Source organism: Melozone crissalis, unplaced genomic scaffold, assembly GCF_028551555.1.
Source record: "Melozone crissalis strain CALT ecotype California unplaced genomic scaffold, PUWL_Pcris_2 ptg000005l_1, whole genome shotgun sequence".
NCBI lineage: Eukaryota > Metazoa > Chordata > Aves > Passeriformes > Passerellidae > Melozone > Melozone crissalis.
The window spans coordinates 39840195-39852835 of NW_026535783.1; the positions used below are offsets into that span (position 1 = coordinate 39840195).

Here is a 12641-nt window from a genome sequence, read left to right on the forward strand (position 1 = left end):
AAAAATAGCATTTAGTTATAAATCTCTCACATGCCAATATATTTGCTTTCAGGGGCTAAATTATTTTGTTGCATCTAAAAGGAAATTATTTGTGCTTTGCTGTGTTTAGAATATTTGCAAGAACTAATCAGTGGCATTAATTCAGCATTATACAAATATCTGTAGTGATATGTGTGCAAGAAAATTATATCTGTGAGGGAAGATTGGGATAAAGGAAGGAGTTTTGGGGAAATCAGTGCCAAAAGCAGGAAGGGAAAGTGCTTGTCTCCCCTTGGACTGACTGATATATCTTGTCACCTTTCAGATATATCTATTTGATGGCTTAGTAGTTCCTGACATATCAGGCCTTTTCTGCTCCACTTCCTCAGACTGCCCACCAGCCGTTCCCCATGCTGTCTGTTCCTTTTCCTGCGCACTCTGTCGCATACATTATGCATACAGGCTTCCAGCAGGTCTCCTGAAATAATATGTGCTTACACAGTGTGTGATGTTCTGTTTTGTTTTTTTTCTAGTGGGCCCAAGCGCTATGACTGGACTGGACGGAATTGGGTGTATTCTCATGACAGAGTATCTCTTCATGAACTACTATCAAAAGAGTTTTCAACAGCTTTAAAAACTAAATTGGATTTGTCCTGCTTAATATATTCTGGGAAAGAAGATACTTGATTTTATTCTACCTCATGGAAGTTTAAAGACTTTAACCTCAAGCCAAGCTCTTTCTTAGGCTGAAGTACCTGAGCTTAATTCTGTTGTTTTTCTTGGCATCACTATATTGTGCAACAAAAATGAAAATAACATATTTTTTTCTCTAGTGCTCCGTCTTTGGATTTCCGTGGGCTTTTTGAATCCATGCAGTACACATGGTTGAGGTCGCCCATCCTGTCACTTCATTTCTTGCTTTCTTCCTGCAAAAGTCATGAATTTTTAGTTTCTATAGACATGTTTGCATGTAAGGACTGACTGCCTGGTGACTTCTGACCAGCACACAAACACTGAACTTTCCTTGGTGAAACATTCACCCAAAACAAGAAATGCCTGTCAGTTACATTGACATAAATTGCGGTACTGTGAATGTTCTGCCTCAAAATTTGTGGCTATTGTAATACATCATAGTCACATTTAACATGTCATAGTGCATGTAATGACAGGTTTTTTTCTTAGTATTGCAGAACTTGCTATTCTCCAAATTCTGAATTGTAGTGTGTTTAAGCTCAGGATTTTTTTTTTTTTTGAGCTAAACTTTAAATTACTTAGACATTTTTGTGGTTCTGAGCATGATATGGAACTGGAAAAGCTAGTATGTGAAGTTTAAGCTGTATAGCAATACCTTTCAAACATTTAATTCTGTTACTGTGCATTTCTGTTTCTCTACCCTTTTGTTCTTCAAAGAGTGAAAATACTTTTTTTTTGAGCCAAGCAAAATTAAGTTCATGAAAATTTGCAGTAGTTTTATTCTACTGCATTTCTTCAATAGTTTAAGATTATCTTCTTACCACCATGATGCAGCAAGTCTCCCCCTGGTACCATGCTGATGGAGAAATTTCTTAGAATCAAGTATTGTTCTTAGGCTGATGAAGCTGTTTTCATTAGGCTATTAAATATGTGAAGGGAATAAACTATATACTCCAGATCTTGCAACGAAAAACAGTTAAAGAAGTAATGAACAGCAATACTTCAGCAATTGCACTGTTGTAATATTACAGCTTGCAGATTTTAACTGTCTATAAAATGGAAGGACCAAATTATTGACTAATGCATGAAGAAAAAATTATACCGTGCTCTTGCAGATTGTATTAAAAGATGTTCAGTCCACAGTATATTTCTTTTCAGTTTATCTGATGCTGTGGTTAGTTTGGCATGATTTTCTAGCTAGCTTGACAGGGAAGGATTGATTTTGTCATTGAAAAACAATAACTGTAAAGTGTTCTTGCCCAGTATTTGCATTTAGAGATTTAGAGTATAAGCATTGTTACCTGCTATTTCTCACTACTAAACAGAGAAATGTTTCGATGGAAGTAGCTCTTGGTTAATGGTTCGTGCTCTGTGCATGTTTTACAATCAATATGAATTTCAGCACTACTGGATGAGGTAAATACAATGACTCCCAGACCTCATAAGAGTAAAACATGTTTTTTCAAAAAAGTACAGGGAGGTAAAAATAGAATGTTTTTGCAGTTCTGAATTTAGAACACTGAAGATAATTTATAGCATATGGAAATATGTATTTTTATGTAGTTACTTTTATGACATTTAGCTCAGTCTCCTACTATTTCAGATAGTCATTTAAACAAATTTGTGTAGAAGTTAATGACATGATATCTGAGTCAAGGATACCTGGTTATTCCTTTGCCTGACCATGTGAAATTATTTTTTCCAATTGACTTCTCCAAAAATTATTTTCCTAAGTATTTGCATGCAATATGACCACTCATATGCATCTGATTCATATTGAGAAGTTAATTTTCCATTCCCTTACATCTGGTAGAAATGTTTATACTTAAATAAAATTGCACGTGAAATTCTTAATTCATTATGTAAAGGTGTGATTCAAGAGTTTGATGATAGGGGTGAAGGCCACTGACGTGCATACTTTTGAATTCTTTCTGTTTCGTAAAACACATACTGGAAAGATTCTGTGCAAGTATGGCCAGTTGACGTGAATTTTGTAAGAGCAGTTCAGCTTTCACAGTTTACATGCCTTGCCCTTAATCTGTAATGCTACTGCTATTTATGCAAACAATTTCCTGGGTTTAGGTATCTGAGTAACAAATGCATTTAATCTTACCTGAAGATAAATAGTGTCAGCAAGTTAGAATGAGTTTTATCTCGATGTGCAAAATGAATCATAGGACATGACTCATTTTTTGCTTTAATACTTGCATCCAGTTTTAAGTAGGGGACAAGGACTCTCATGAGTCATCACACTTGTACAATGGAGGCACAGAATGAGCTCTGATCCTAATATCAGACTGCTTATTGCCCCAAGACAAGTAACACTTCTGTACTGTTTTTTACTTCCATAACTTACAGAATAAAAAAAGACTGTTGAATAGTTCCCCACCTGACGTCATGTCAAAAGTTTCTTGCTTCACCTCTCCCAAAAGAAATAGCTGAAGGACAATCATTAAATATAGACTATGCACAGACAGTATTAATGAGAACCACTGTGTTATGGTCATTACTTTTTTCCACAATCCAGTGCTCCACTGTTGGTGAAGGAGAACATGCAGAATATTTTGGAAGGATGAGTTGCTATTTCATAGCTTTACTGGCTGCCTAAGCTCAGCACATAAATTGGGGTGTGTTGGGCTTTTTTTAATTACACCAGAATTTTCATCAGGCTGCTAATCGGACCTAAGTTCTTGTCTGGTGTTTGCTCATTTTCTTTTCCACTTGTGGGTAATTCGTAAGAAAACATTACTACTTCTTTGTAGGATTGTTCCATGTGATAAAACCATTACATCTTATTTCCTTAAAATATTGCAACTTCAATAAATGGGATAAAGGCCTGTCCTGAAGAGGAGGTACTGGAATAAAAGAAAGGGGCTTTACAGGAAGGTTTGTGTTTGATTATTTTTAGCTTCTGGTTAGTGGTTGAATTCCGTGATTGTGCTAACCAGCTCTGTAATATGTGGAAATCCTGGGAAGGAAGGCAGAGGCTTGCCAGAAAACCTGAAAGAACATTCAAAATAGTAAAGGAAGCATGGGAGGGGCAGAAGCAAAGTCTGTCAGGAAGAAATTAGCTTTGTCCAACAGCAGATGTCGTTGGCAGGGCAAGGAGAGATGTGGGGCAGACTGCTTCATGTTGCCCTTTAGGGAATAGTGTTTTAAATTTATTCCACTATATATAATTTTAACCAATCAAACATGTTCCAGTCCATTTTGCTATTGAGATTTTTTTTAATTCCTATATAAAGATAAGAAAAAATTGTGTGAAGTTATGTCCATCTCTCTCCCAAATTGTCTTTTATGTAAATTGTACTGCTGGCAGTTGTAGAACAAAGACAGTATTCATGCTTTTTACTGAGGGAGGTGACCAGTGGAGGTTGCTTTGCTGCTGATAGGATAAACAGAGCCATGAACAATTAAAGTATTTTAAACAGTTCCTTACTGCAAACTTTTTGTTTGAAATTCAGGTTAAGGAAAGACAGACAAGTTTAGATTAGAAAACAATATATATTTAAAATAAGGCATATAATATTGATGCCCTCTCCAGTTTGCTGAATTGATTTTAAAATTCTTTGTATTGTGATAATTATGCAAAGTGATCAGTAACACAGTGAATAAGTTTGCAAGCATTCTGACTTTCCAGATGAAGGCTCTTCTGCTAGCCATCAATGTTCTCTGCTGTTGTACTAAAAGAAATCAGTTACATATTTAATGTGTCCATAGTCTTACTCCTCTTAACAACATCTTAGGAGCATTAACCAGACATCCTAAGGCCACTGTTACAAAAGATTTTGAGAATTAACAGATGAAGTTTTAAAACATTCATTAAAGAAAAAGGCACCTACCACAGTGTAAACCAAGTAATCTGACACATACCTGGAAGTAAAACTAAATTTCCATTTCTTGTGCCTTGATTCTGCCTAAAAGCAATATTGCATTACGTGCTGATCATAGAATTAGTCTGTAGGTGACTGAAAGCACCAAGTTTATAAATTAGCCCTGATTTAGTCTTTTTTCCCCCTCTGATTTTTGCTGTTGAGGCTTTTAGACTGAAATAGATACTTGAAGATTAGTGTATGCACTTGCATGTTAATTATTAACAATAGCTAGAAGCAGGCCTTACATACAATATCTGAATGCAGTTTCATATTTGCTCTAATAAAACAGGTTCTTTCAGGGCCTCCTTCCAAAGTCCAGCCCCTTCACGAAGAATACTGTTTGCCTTCCTTATCTTACTTTCTGTATGAGATACAGTGCATGAACTGTACCTATTGAGGAAGAAATTTATCTGAATTAGAAGTGCAGTGGGAGTCTAGTATATTTCTCACCTGCAACTAGCAACAAACCATAAAATTTTAAGTAGACTTTGTTCCGCAGGCCTGATCCGGGTGGGAGTGTGCTGTTTAATTTTAGAGGGGCTTGCAAGGGGTTTAACTGTCCACCAGATAAGACAGTAGATAAGGAATTCCTGGTGACATTTAGTGCTTTACAATGCAAAAGAAATACGACTCCAAAGAATCCTGCCAGGGCTGTTTGGCCTTGCCTTTCTCATCTCAGCTGCAGGATAGCAGTGATGCTGAAAGCTGATACCTGTGGAATGCCAGCCTGGAGTGTATTTCTCTCCTGGTATGTTGCAGTTTCGGGAACGGTATTGGTGGACTTGCAGAGTGACAACGGGGTGTTCCGGCCTGGAAATGGAGCTACTCTGCCTTCTGCTAATCCTGGACATTTCAGCTGAGAGTGATGATGTGAATAGAGCTCTCCCGAGCGTCAGTAAAGTGGCCGCAGCTATTCTGTGATAAAGAGCAGGGGAAAGCAGATTGAGAGGCGTACGTGGAACACTGCGCTGTGGTGTTAAAGGCTGTCTCAGACGTCTTCCCGTTAGAAAGGTTCAGATGGGCAATGATCCCAAAGTTCCAAACACACTGATGTAAACGGAAAACACACCCAAGCGCTGGGCTGGGTGACGGTGAGCTCTGCCAGCGGCGACCGGGCTCCGCCGTGCCCGCCCGCAGGTCCGCTCTCCTGCCTGGGCCCGGCGCGGGGTGCCTGGGGCAGGGCCGGGACCACACCGGGGGGCAGCGCCGGGGTCCCCTGCCGGGAGACGGGACGGACAGAGAAAAGCCGGGGGGCGGGGCGGCCTCGCCGCGGTGACTCAGCGGCGCGGAGCACCGGGCTGCGACCGGTATTTCCTGTTCCCCTGCCGCCGCCGCGGTGTCGGTGTGTGCGGGCGTGGGCCGGGGGAGCCGGGCGAAGGCACCCCTGGACTGGAGGGGCGGCAGCCGCAGGTGGGGGCACGCCTAAAGAGGGGGCGCGCCGCCCGCCCCGTCCGGCCGCCACCGCCCCTCCCCTGCGCTGCCCTGCGCTGCCCTCCCCATCCTTCCCCTCTCCTCCCCACCTGGGGGCGAGGCCGGCACCTGCGGCGGGAGCCCGCCCCGGCGTGGCCGCACCGCCCCCGCCCGCGCCCCGCAGGAAATCGCCCGACTCGGCGGGAGCGGCCACAGCGGACCCGGACTCAGCCTCAGACTCGTCCCCAGTCCCAGCCTCGGCCCTGCACTCGGATTCGACGCCCTCAGTCACTGCCCGCTCCGGAGCGGCAGGGCAGGGCAAGGCGCAGTCCCAGCGCCGGGGCTTCTCTGGGACCTCTGCTCCCGCTGCCGGACGCCCTCCGCGAGCAGGCGAGTATCCCCGCGGGATGTCCCCGCCCCGAACCCGTGCTCATCGCCGCTTCCCTCCCCCCGGGCAGGTGCGGTGCCTCCCGGCACCCCCTGTTCTCCGCGGCCGGTGCCTCCGCTCCCCGCCCCGGGGGCCGCGCTGCGGCCGCGAGCTGCCCGGCTTCTCCTTCTCGTTCCTTTGTGTGCTTTGGCTTTTATCGCCCTGTTGCCTGCGCTCCTCAGGCGCGCTTTGCCGCCTTTGTCCGCGCACTCGGACCCGCCGCGCCCCCGCGGGGCCCCCAGGCCGGTCCCGCGCCCGCCGCGCACCTGGGCGGCGCGAACAGCCGCGCTCGGCCGGGAATCGGCTTTTCTCTAACGGGATTAAGCGGCTCTCGGTGACTTTTTCCGTGATAAGTACTTTCCGGGAGAGCGCGATACTACGTGGAAAGTGGGAGAGATGTCACCGGCGAGTCGGGGTGTTTGTTTACCCGGGCTACTCCCGGGGGGGCCGCTGGCGGGGCGGATCCCCCGGGCAGCTCACGCCCCCGCTGTCGGGGGCTTGGGCTGCCTTTGTTGCGCAGAGAATTCCTGAAATCTTTATGTTGGCACATCCCGAGTGAATTCCAGCCGTGCCTTGGGCTTTGACTAACTGGGTCAGGGGAAGTTTCAAGTTAACAGGGAACCGTGAAACAAAGGACAGGCAGTTCCAGAAAACAAATGTTTTAATTGCCCTGTTAAAGTGCCTTGGCATCGGCCGTGTTTGCGGTGTTGGAGCCCAGGTACATTAGATTCTCACCCTGGAGTGCCAAGCTTGATCTATCAGTGGCATGCAGTCGCTTTAGTTGACAACTCTGCCCTTACTTACTCCGTACTTGAAACCTGTTTGCCTTTTTTTCCAGCATGAGAAAGTACATGCTGTTTGAGCATACTTATGGAAGAGCCATATAACAGACTCTTACAGAAAATCAGAAAACCTTCATGCTTCGGTGTTGCTTTTTAGTAGTTGTTCACTTGAAACAGAGAGAATGTCTGAATTATGTGCTCCCTAGCTTCAGTTCATAAAATTGCGTCCATTTCCACAGCTAGGATGATTCTCGAGGGCTCTTGGCCCCACAGCTGTGCTTCAGCAGAGGCTGCAAATGTCTGCTTTGTTTTAACCTTCGGAGATAATTATCAAGGTCGCAGCATTTGCAACACAGTAGATTACCTTTTCTTTTGTTCTGCAAAATTTTAAAGGTTGAGAACTGTGATTCACCCATAGTTCGAAAAATAAAGAGAAACTATTATGTGCAAAACTGCGTCTTTAATTTGTGAAGCATTTGTCGTCTAAGGCTTTAGCTATCAGCTCTTTCAAATAGAGATACTTGTCAGGATCCAAGAAGTCCTGACATGGCAAAAATCAGGTACTGAAAGGCAAAGGAGATTTGCTTGTGTAAATTAATACTAATTGGGAGATCATCAGGCTGCTTTAAGAGACTTTGAAATGTTTTTCATTTAGTAAGCATGTGTGTGCCACTTAGACACGGTGAGTAAGATTTATACTTAGTATAACATTATTATGAGGATTATGAGGGGTGTCTTCAGCCTTCTGACAAAGTTTTCTACATATATTTGATTTTTAGGTGAGTTTACTGTTATAATTGCTTCTTGACTGTTACATGCAAACATCTTAGGCCCTAAACATTGGTTTTAATTAGTGGCAGTGACTTCTCTGCCCTTTATGGAAAGATGACACTGTGGACTGGAGAGCCTTTATCGAATCGTGTTTTGCTATTGCCCTGTATCAATGGCAGTAACTGCTGAGGTGCTTAGTGCCTCTGCACTGGATTTCTGTGAGACTAAAGGCAAGTGTTGGGAATTATGCAGCAGAATTGGGGTGATCCCAACACTTTGCATGAACTATAATCTAAAATAGATATTTTCAGAATGAAGCATCAAAGTAATAGAATGAATGATACTTTTTTGATTGCTTAGTCCCCTCTTTTCCTGGTTCCGTGTCCTCTAAGGACAACCAGGAAATCTTTCTTAGCGATTAAAACAATGTTTAGGTAGTTCCACAGCTCACAAAATGGGATGTGCCGTACCTTTATAAAATTTATATGCTCAAAAGCATTAGAAAGCTCCTGGAACACAGTAATCCTCAGCTGAGGAACGGCCTACTATTCTGGGACTACTTCAAAGCTGCGTTTAACTTGGAGCAAAAGTCTGGGTGGTAGCATTTGTGTGTGTGTTTTAATAGTTACCAATCTTGTCTTTCTCCAGAACTTCCTCGTGGGGTAAAGGAGATCTCGTGTTACAAGACTGGTCACTTTTAATTGTTGAAATAACAGTATTTAAGTACTCATGGATGGTGTAACTTTTGTCATACTGTGTCTACGTCAGTTTCATCCCATTGTAGTAGTCTTGGAATTGGTCACTCTAATGATGGGGGGAACAGAGCATATGTTAGAACAGCTACAGGTCTGTCAGGTTAGAGATTTTCAAGTCTAGTTTATTGTCAAATAGGTATGAAATTTCTAATTGCTGGGGAAAATTTAATTTTTTTAATTTGACAATTGATCTTTGGCATCAGCTGTAGAAAGGCTGTGGATCTTAATCCCAGATTGCAGTGGATTTCTGTGAATTTTGGAAGACGTCTCAAAAATGAGACAATCTATTTATAAAACAAATATTTATGGCAGTAAGTATATAGGGCATAATTTTGTCTTCTAATAGACAAGTCTTACCATAGTGAGGAATGTTTGCAAATGCTGTGTTACCTACAAAGATTGGAGCAGTGACATGGGGAGGACTGGTTTTGCATGACTGTGCTGGCATACACGCACCAGTGCACGTCATCTTTCGGAGTCAAAGGTTCAGTCTCGGTCTCATGACCAAGTGCTCTAAATGCACTCAGAACTTATATGGTCAAAATGTAGCTGTTCAACCATGGGACACTTTTCTCAATTATCTAACCCTGTCCTCTTCCTCAGAAAGATAGGCACTATGTTGGATACCTATGTTGGCTCCCTTGAAAACTTTGCTTACTGCTTGTTCTCAGAGTCTTTGAAGCTTTCTGTTGTTCTTTAATTGTCTTTTACCAGTACTTGGGTCATCCTGGTCCCACTTCAGAAAGTAATTTTTTTTCCAGAATCAGTAAATTATGATTTAGAACCTGCTGCAATTATCTGGATATTTTTGTTTAGGGTTTTTTATTTGTTTATTTTGGGGGAGGGGGGGTTGGGGTTTCTTTTGTTGTTATTTTTTGGTGGTTTGGTGCCTTTTTTGTTGTTTTGCTGTATGTATTTTGGGGATTTGGTTGTGGGGGAGTTCTGTTTTTGTTTTTTTTAGCAGACAAAGCCATCATTCAGAGCTGGAGAGCTGAGGTTATTTTTTTACTTAAATATTACATAATTTAAACAAGTGCTAACTGCAGCATTGTAATTAAACAGCTTGATGCAGTAGCAAAGTATACTCAGGTCGTTTAATACCTTAAACTATTAATGTTTGGGTTAGGTTTTAGTTGTCCTTTTATTGGGATTTTTTTTGTTTTGTTTTTCTTTTTATACCGATTGCTTTTTGAAAGCTCTTTTTTTTTTTTTTGCCCTTTATCTTGTTAAGGGATATTGTAGTTTTCTATTTCAAATAAAAATGTAGACTGTGTCAACTTCTTTCCATTCAGTGTGAGATGGCTCTTGCATTTCTGAATGTATTTAGGATGTTTATGATCCAAGCTTAGTAATAACAGAGTGAGCTGTGGGAGCTCTGGTTTGATATCTGGTGCAGCATCTACCCTGGTGTGTATTCATCAGCTGCAGGCTTTGTTTTTAGGAAACATGAGCTACCCAAGTCTTCCTGAATTTAGGTCAGCATTGTCGTTGTGCATCTGAGTCCCAGAACCTCAGATAACTATGGTTGCTAATCTAGGAAGAAAACGAAACTCATTAGTGCTCTCTTTTCACATGAATAATGTGAAAACGACTGACAAAAATACTGCCTGATACAATCCTATGGTCAATAAGAAGTGTGCAAGGCAAGATAGAAAGCCCTATTGTTCTCGGTTTTTTCCAATGCCTGCTCCCTTTTCATGCTTTTGTCTCTGCTTCTGTTTTGTTCCAGCAATCCAGAACTGCTTTTGAGAAGTTTCTTTTCACTTCTTAAAAGTGTGCAGTTATCTGGGGTGTGGTTTATATACATGTGAAGGATGTTTCCTTAGATTTTCGTATGTTTTCACTGAGTTAGACATGTGGCTTTTTCCTAAGACTCGCTCAACGATACCTCTCCCTGAAGGATTGTGTTGTTGTAACTCTATTGTGCCAAACTCATTTTTTGACATCAGCTGATAAACTGCCATATTGATAAACTGAGTGTGAGCTTAACAATGCTGCCTCATCATAACCAAGATTTCACGTGTTGGTTCAAGCTGTGTGTTACTTGCCTTGCCTCATTAATTTTTGGTTGGGGTTTTTAAGGCTTTAGAGAAAACCCATAAATCTCTCCTGGATATCACTCTCAGCAGCAAGGCTGTCTGTAGTCCGGCTTGCACTCTCTATTCTAACATCTGCTTCATCATCTAGCTCTGCTTAATAGCCAGCAGATTTGACTACTGGTATCTCTAGCCTCCTTAGCACAACTTCGTATAAGCTGATTCTGAGAATCTCCAGGAACATATGGACTGTTCAAGGAAGGAATGATTTCTAAGGAGGGGCCAAAAGCAACTGCAGTCCATGAAGCTGTGAGAAAGAAGTTTCCAGTCCCCTTCCTCTCTTTTCATTCTCACCTCCCACGCTCCCAGTCTGATCCTGAGTGCTCCTCTGCCTGATGATTTTTCTAACAGATCAAACTTTACATATGTGCTGATTGTAGTGCAAACAAAACACCTGTGTGTTCTGGAAGTTAACAATCGACTGTCACAGTTGTTCTTATCACTTGAGCAAAAGTATGTAAGAAGAGATACTTGTTTCTTTGCTCTCTTAATAACGGCATTCTTTGATCTGTAGCTGTTACACAGACTTTTGTTGAAAGATGAGAAAGAACAGGATTTTGGTTTTTTCACAAAATAGAAAGTAATTTGTGGCTGCATTGGGCAAGGACTGTCTCTTTTTTAGTTGGGTCTGAAGTGACTGAGGATGTGATCCTGCCTCTGCCATCAGTTTACAAGAAGTATGCTCTACATCTAATTAAGAGTGTATGACTGTTTTCATCTGTTGAGGATTAAAGCAAAATAAAGCTTTGGCTTTGATCTTGTAAATGTTTCTTTAATGGACAAAAAGCTCTGTCATTCTTTCCCCTTTTTAGAAATGCATTGTACTTTCTGAGACATCACTTGTGTGCTCTGTTAGGAAAATTGCACTGTTTCTTTCCAAGAAAACTTTTGGTTTCTGTTCTTCCTGAAAAATTACAAAGACAGAAAAAGTGGAGTGGATGATAATTCTCCAGCAGGAAACAATGGAGGACAGTCTTTTTTAGGCTTTTTGTTTGCTCTACAGAAGTCATTCTTCACTAACAGTGCACGTACTAGCAGCTTTGAATTTCTGTTTCTAAATAAAGTTGAAGGAAGTTGATTAACTGTGAGTCAGTCTCCCACTGTCTCGGTACCTGGAGGTTTCACACACCATTTAACCGAAAGCAGTACTTGGGAGTAGCTTGTGCTCATTGTGTGGGCTTGGCTTCCCTGTGAGCAGCACTAGTCATGGGGGTCCTTTTCTGGTCAGAACTAATATGCTTTGCTCAAAGGGACAAAAGGTAGATCGGAGCTGCACTTAATGCTTTTCAGACTCTGCTTTGGACTGGCTTTGAAAACTGCTTTGGGAAAGTTTTTTTTAAGAGCTATTTCTTTGATCTGTAAGGGGAAGGTTTAGAGTTAAAGAAGTGTTAAGGAAGGTGTGCAGAAAGAAATACCAAAACATCATAGGTGAAAGTGTGGTAATGCTGAAGTTGTTAATAAAACCAACTATGCGGGAAGACTGGATTTTATAAAAATAATTCTGCTTTTGTGTAAAATAGAACTGTCATGGACTTCTACAGTCAAAAGATCCTTATGTACTGGAATTGTCAAAAACTGCTCACTTCTTGCCTTGTCTTCTCTTTCTCAGTACAGCCTTTATGATAGATCTACCAAAGCTACCAGAAGTCACGATGCATGCAGGCTTAATGACGTTAGCTGTGCTTGCAGGCTCCTAGTACTACTCTGCTTTCCTAAGCTTCTTAATGCTTTATATACAGATGTTTAAAGTTGCAGTTAAGGGTTTGGGGTTTTTTTTGCACATGGAAAATTAATTTTTTTGCTAAATTTAATTCATGTGGTTTTAGTAAATTAATTATTTTTTTAACGCATCA

At 41.8% G+C, this 12641-nt stretch overlaps 1 protein-coding gene across 3 annotated transcripts in view; it reads left to right on the top strand.

The window, feature by feature from the left end:
• Window positions 1-12641, top strand: part of TJP2 (tight junction protein 2) — a 77610-nt gene that overhangs the window by 8776 nt on the left and 56193 nt on the right. Inside the window, exon 1 of one of the 3 annotated variants that reach the window (XM_054281404.1) lies at window positions 6271-6351. The exons of the other annotated variants lie outside the window; for them this stretch is intronic. The gene's annotated coding sequence lies outside the window, so the exon portion shown is untranslated. Of the gene's footprint in view, window positions 1-6270; window positions 6352-12641 lie in introns of those variants that run through there. 3 annotated transcript variants of the gene reach the window in all.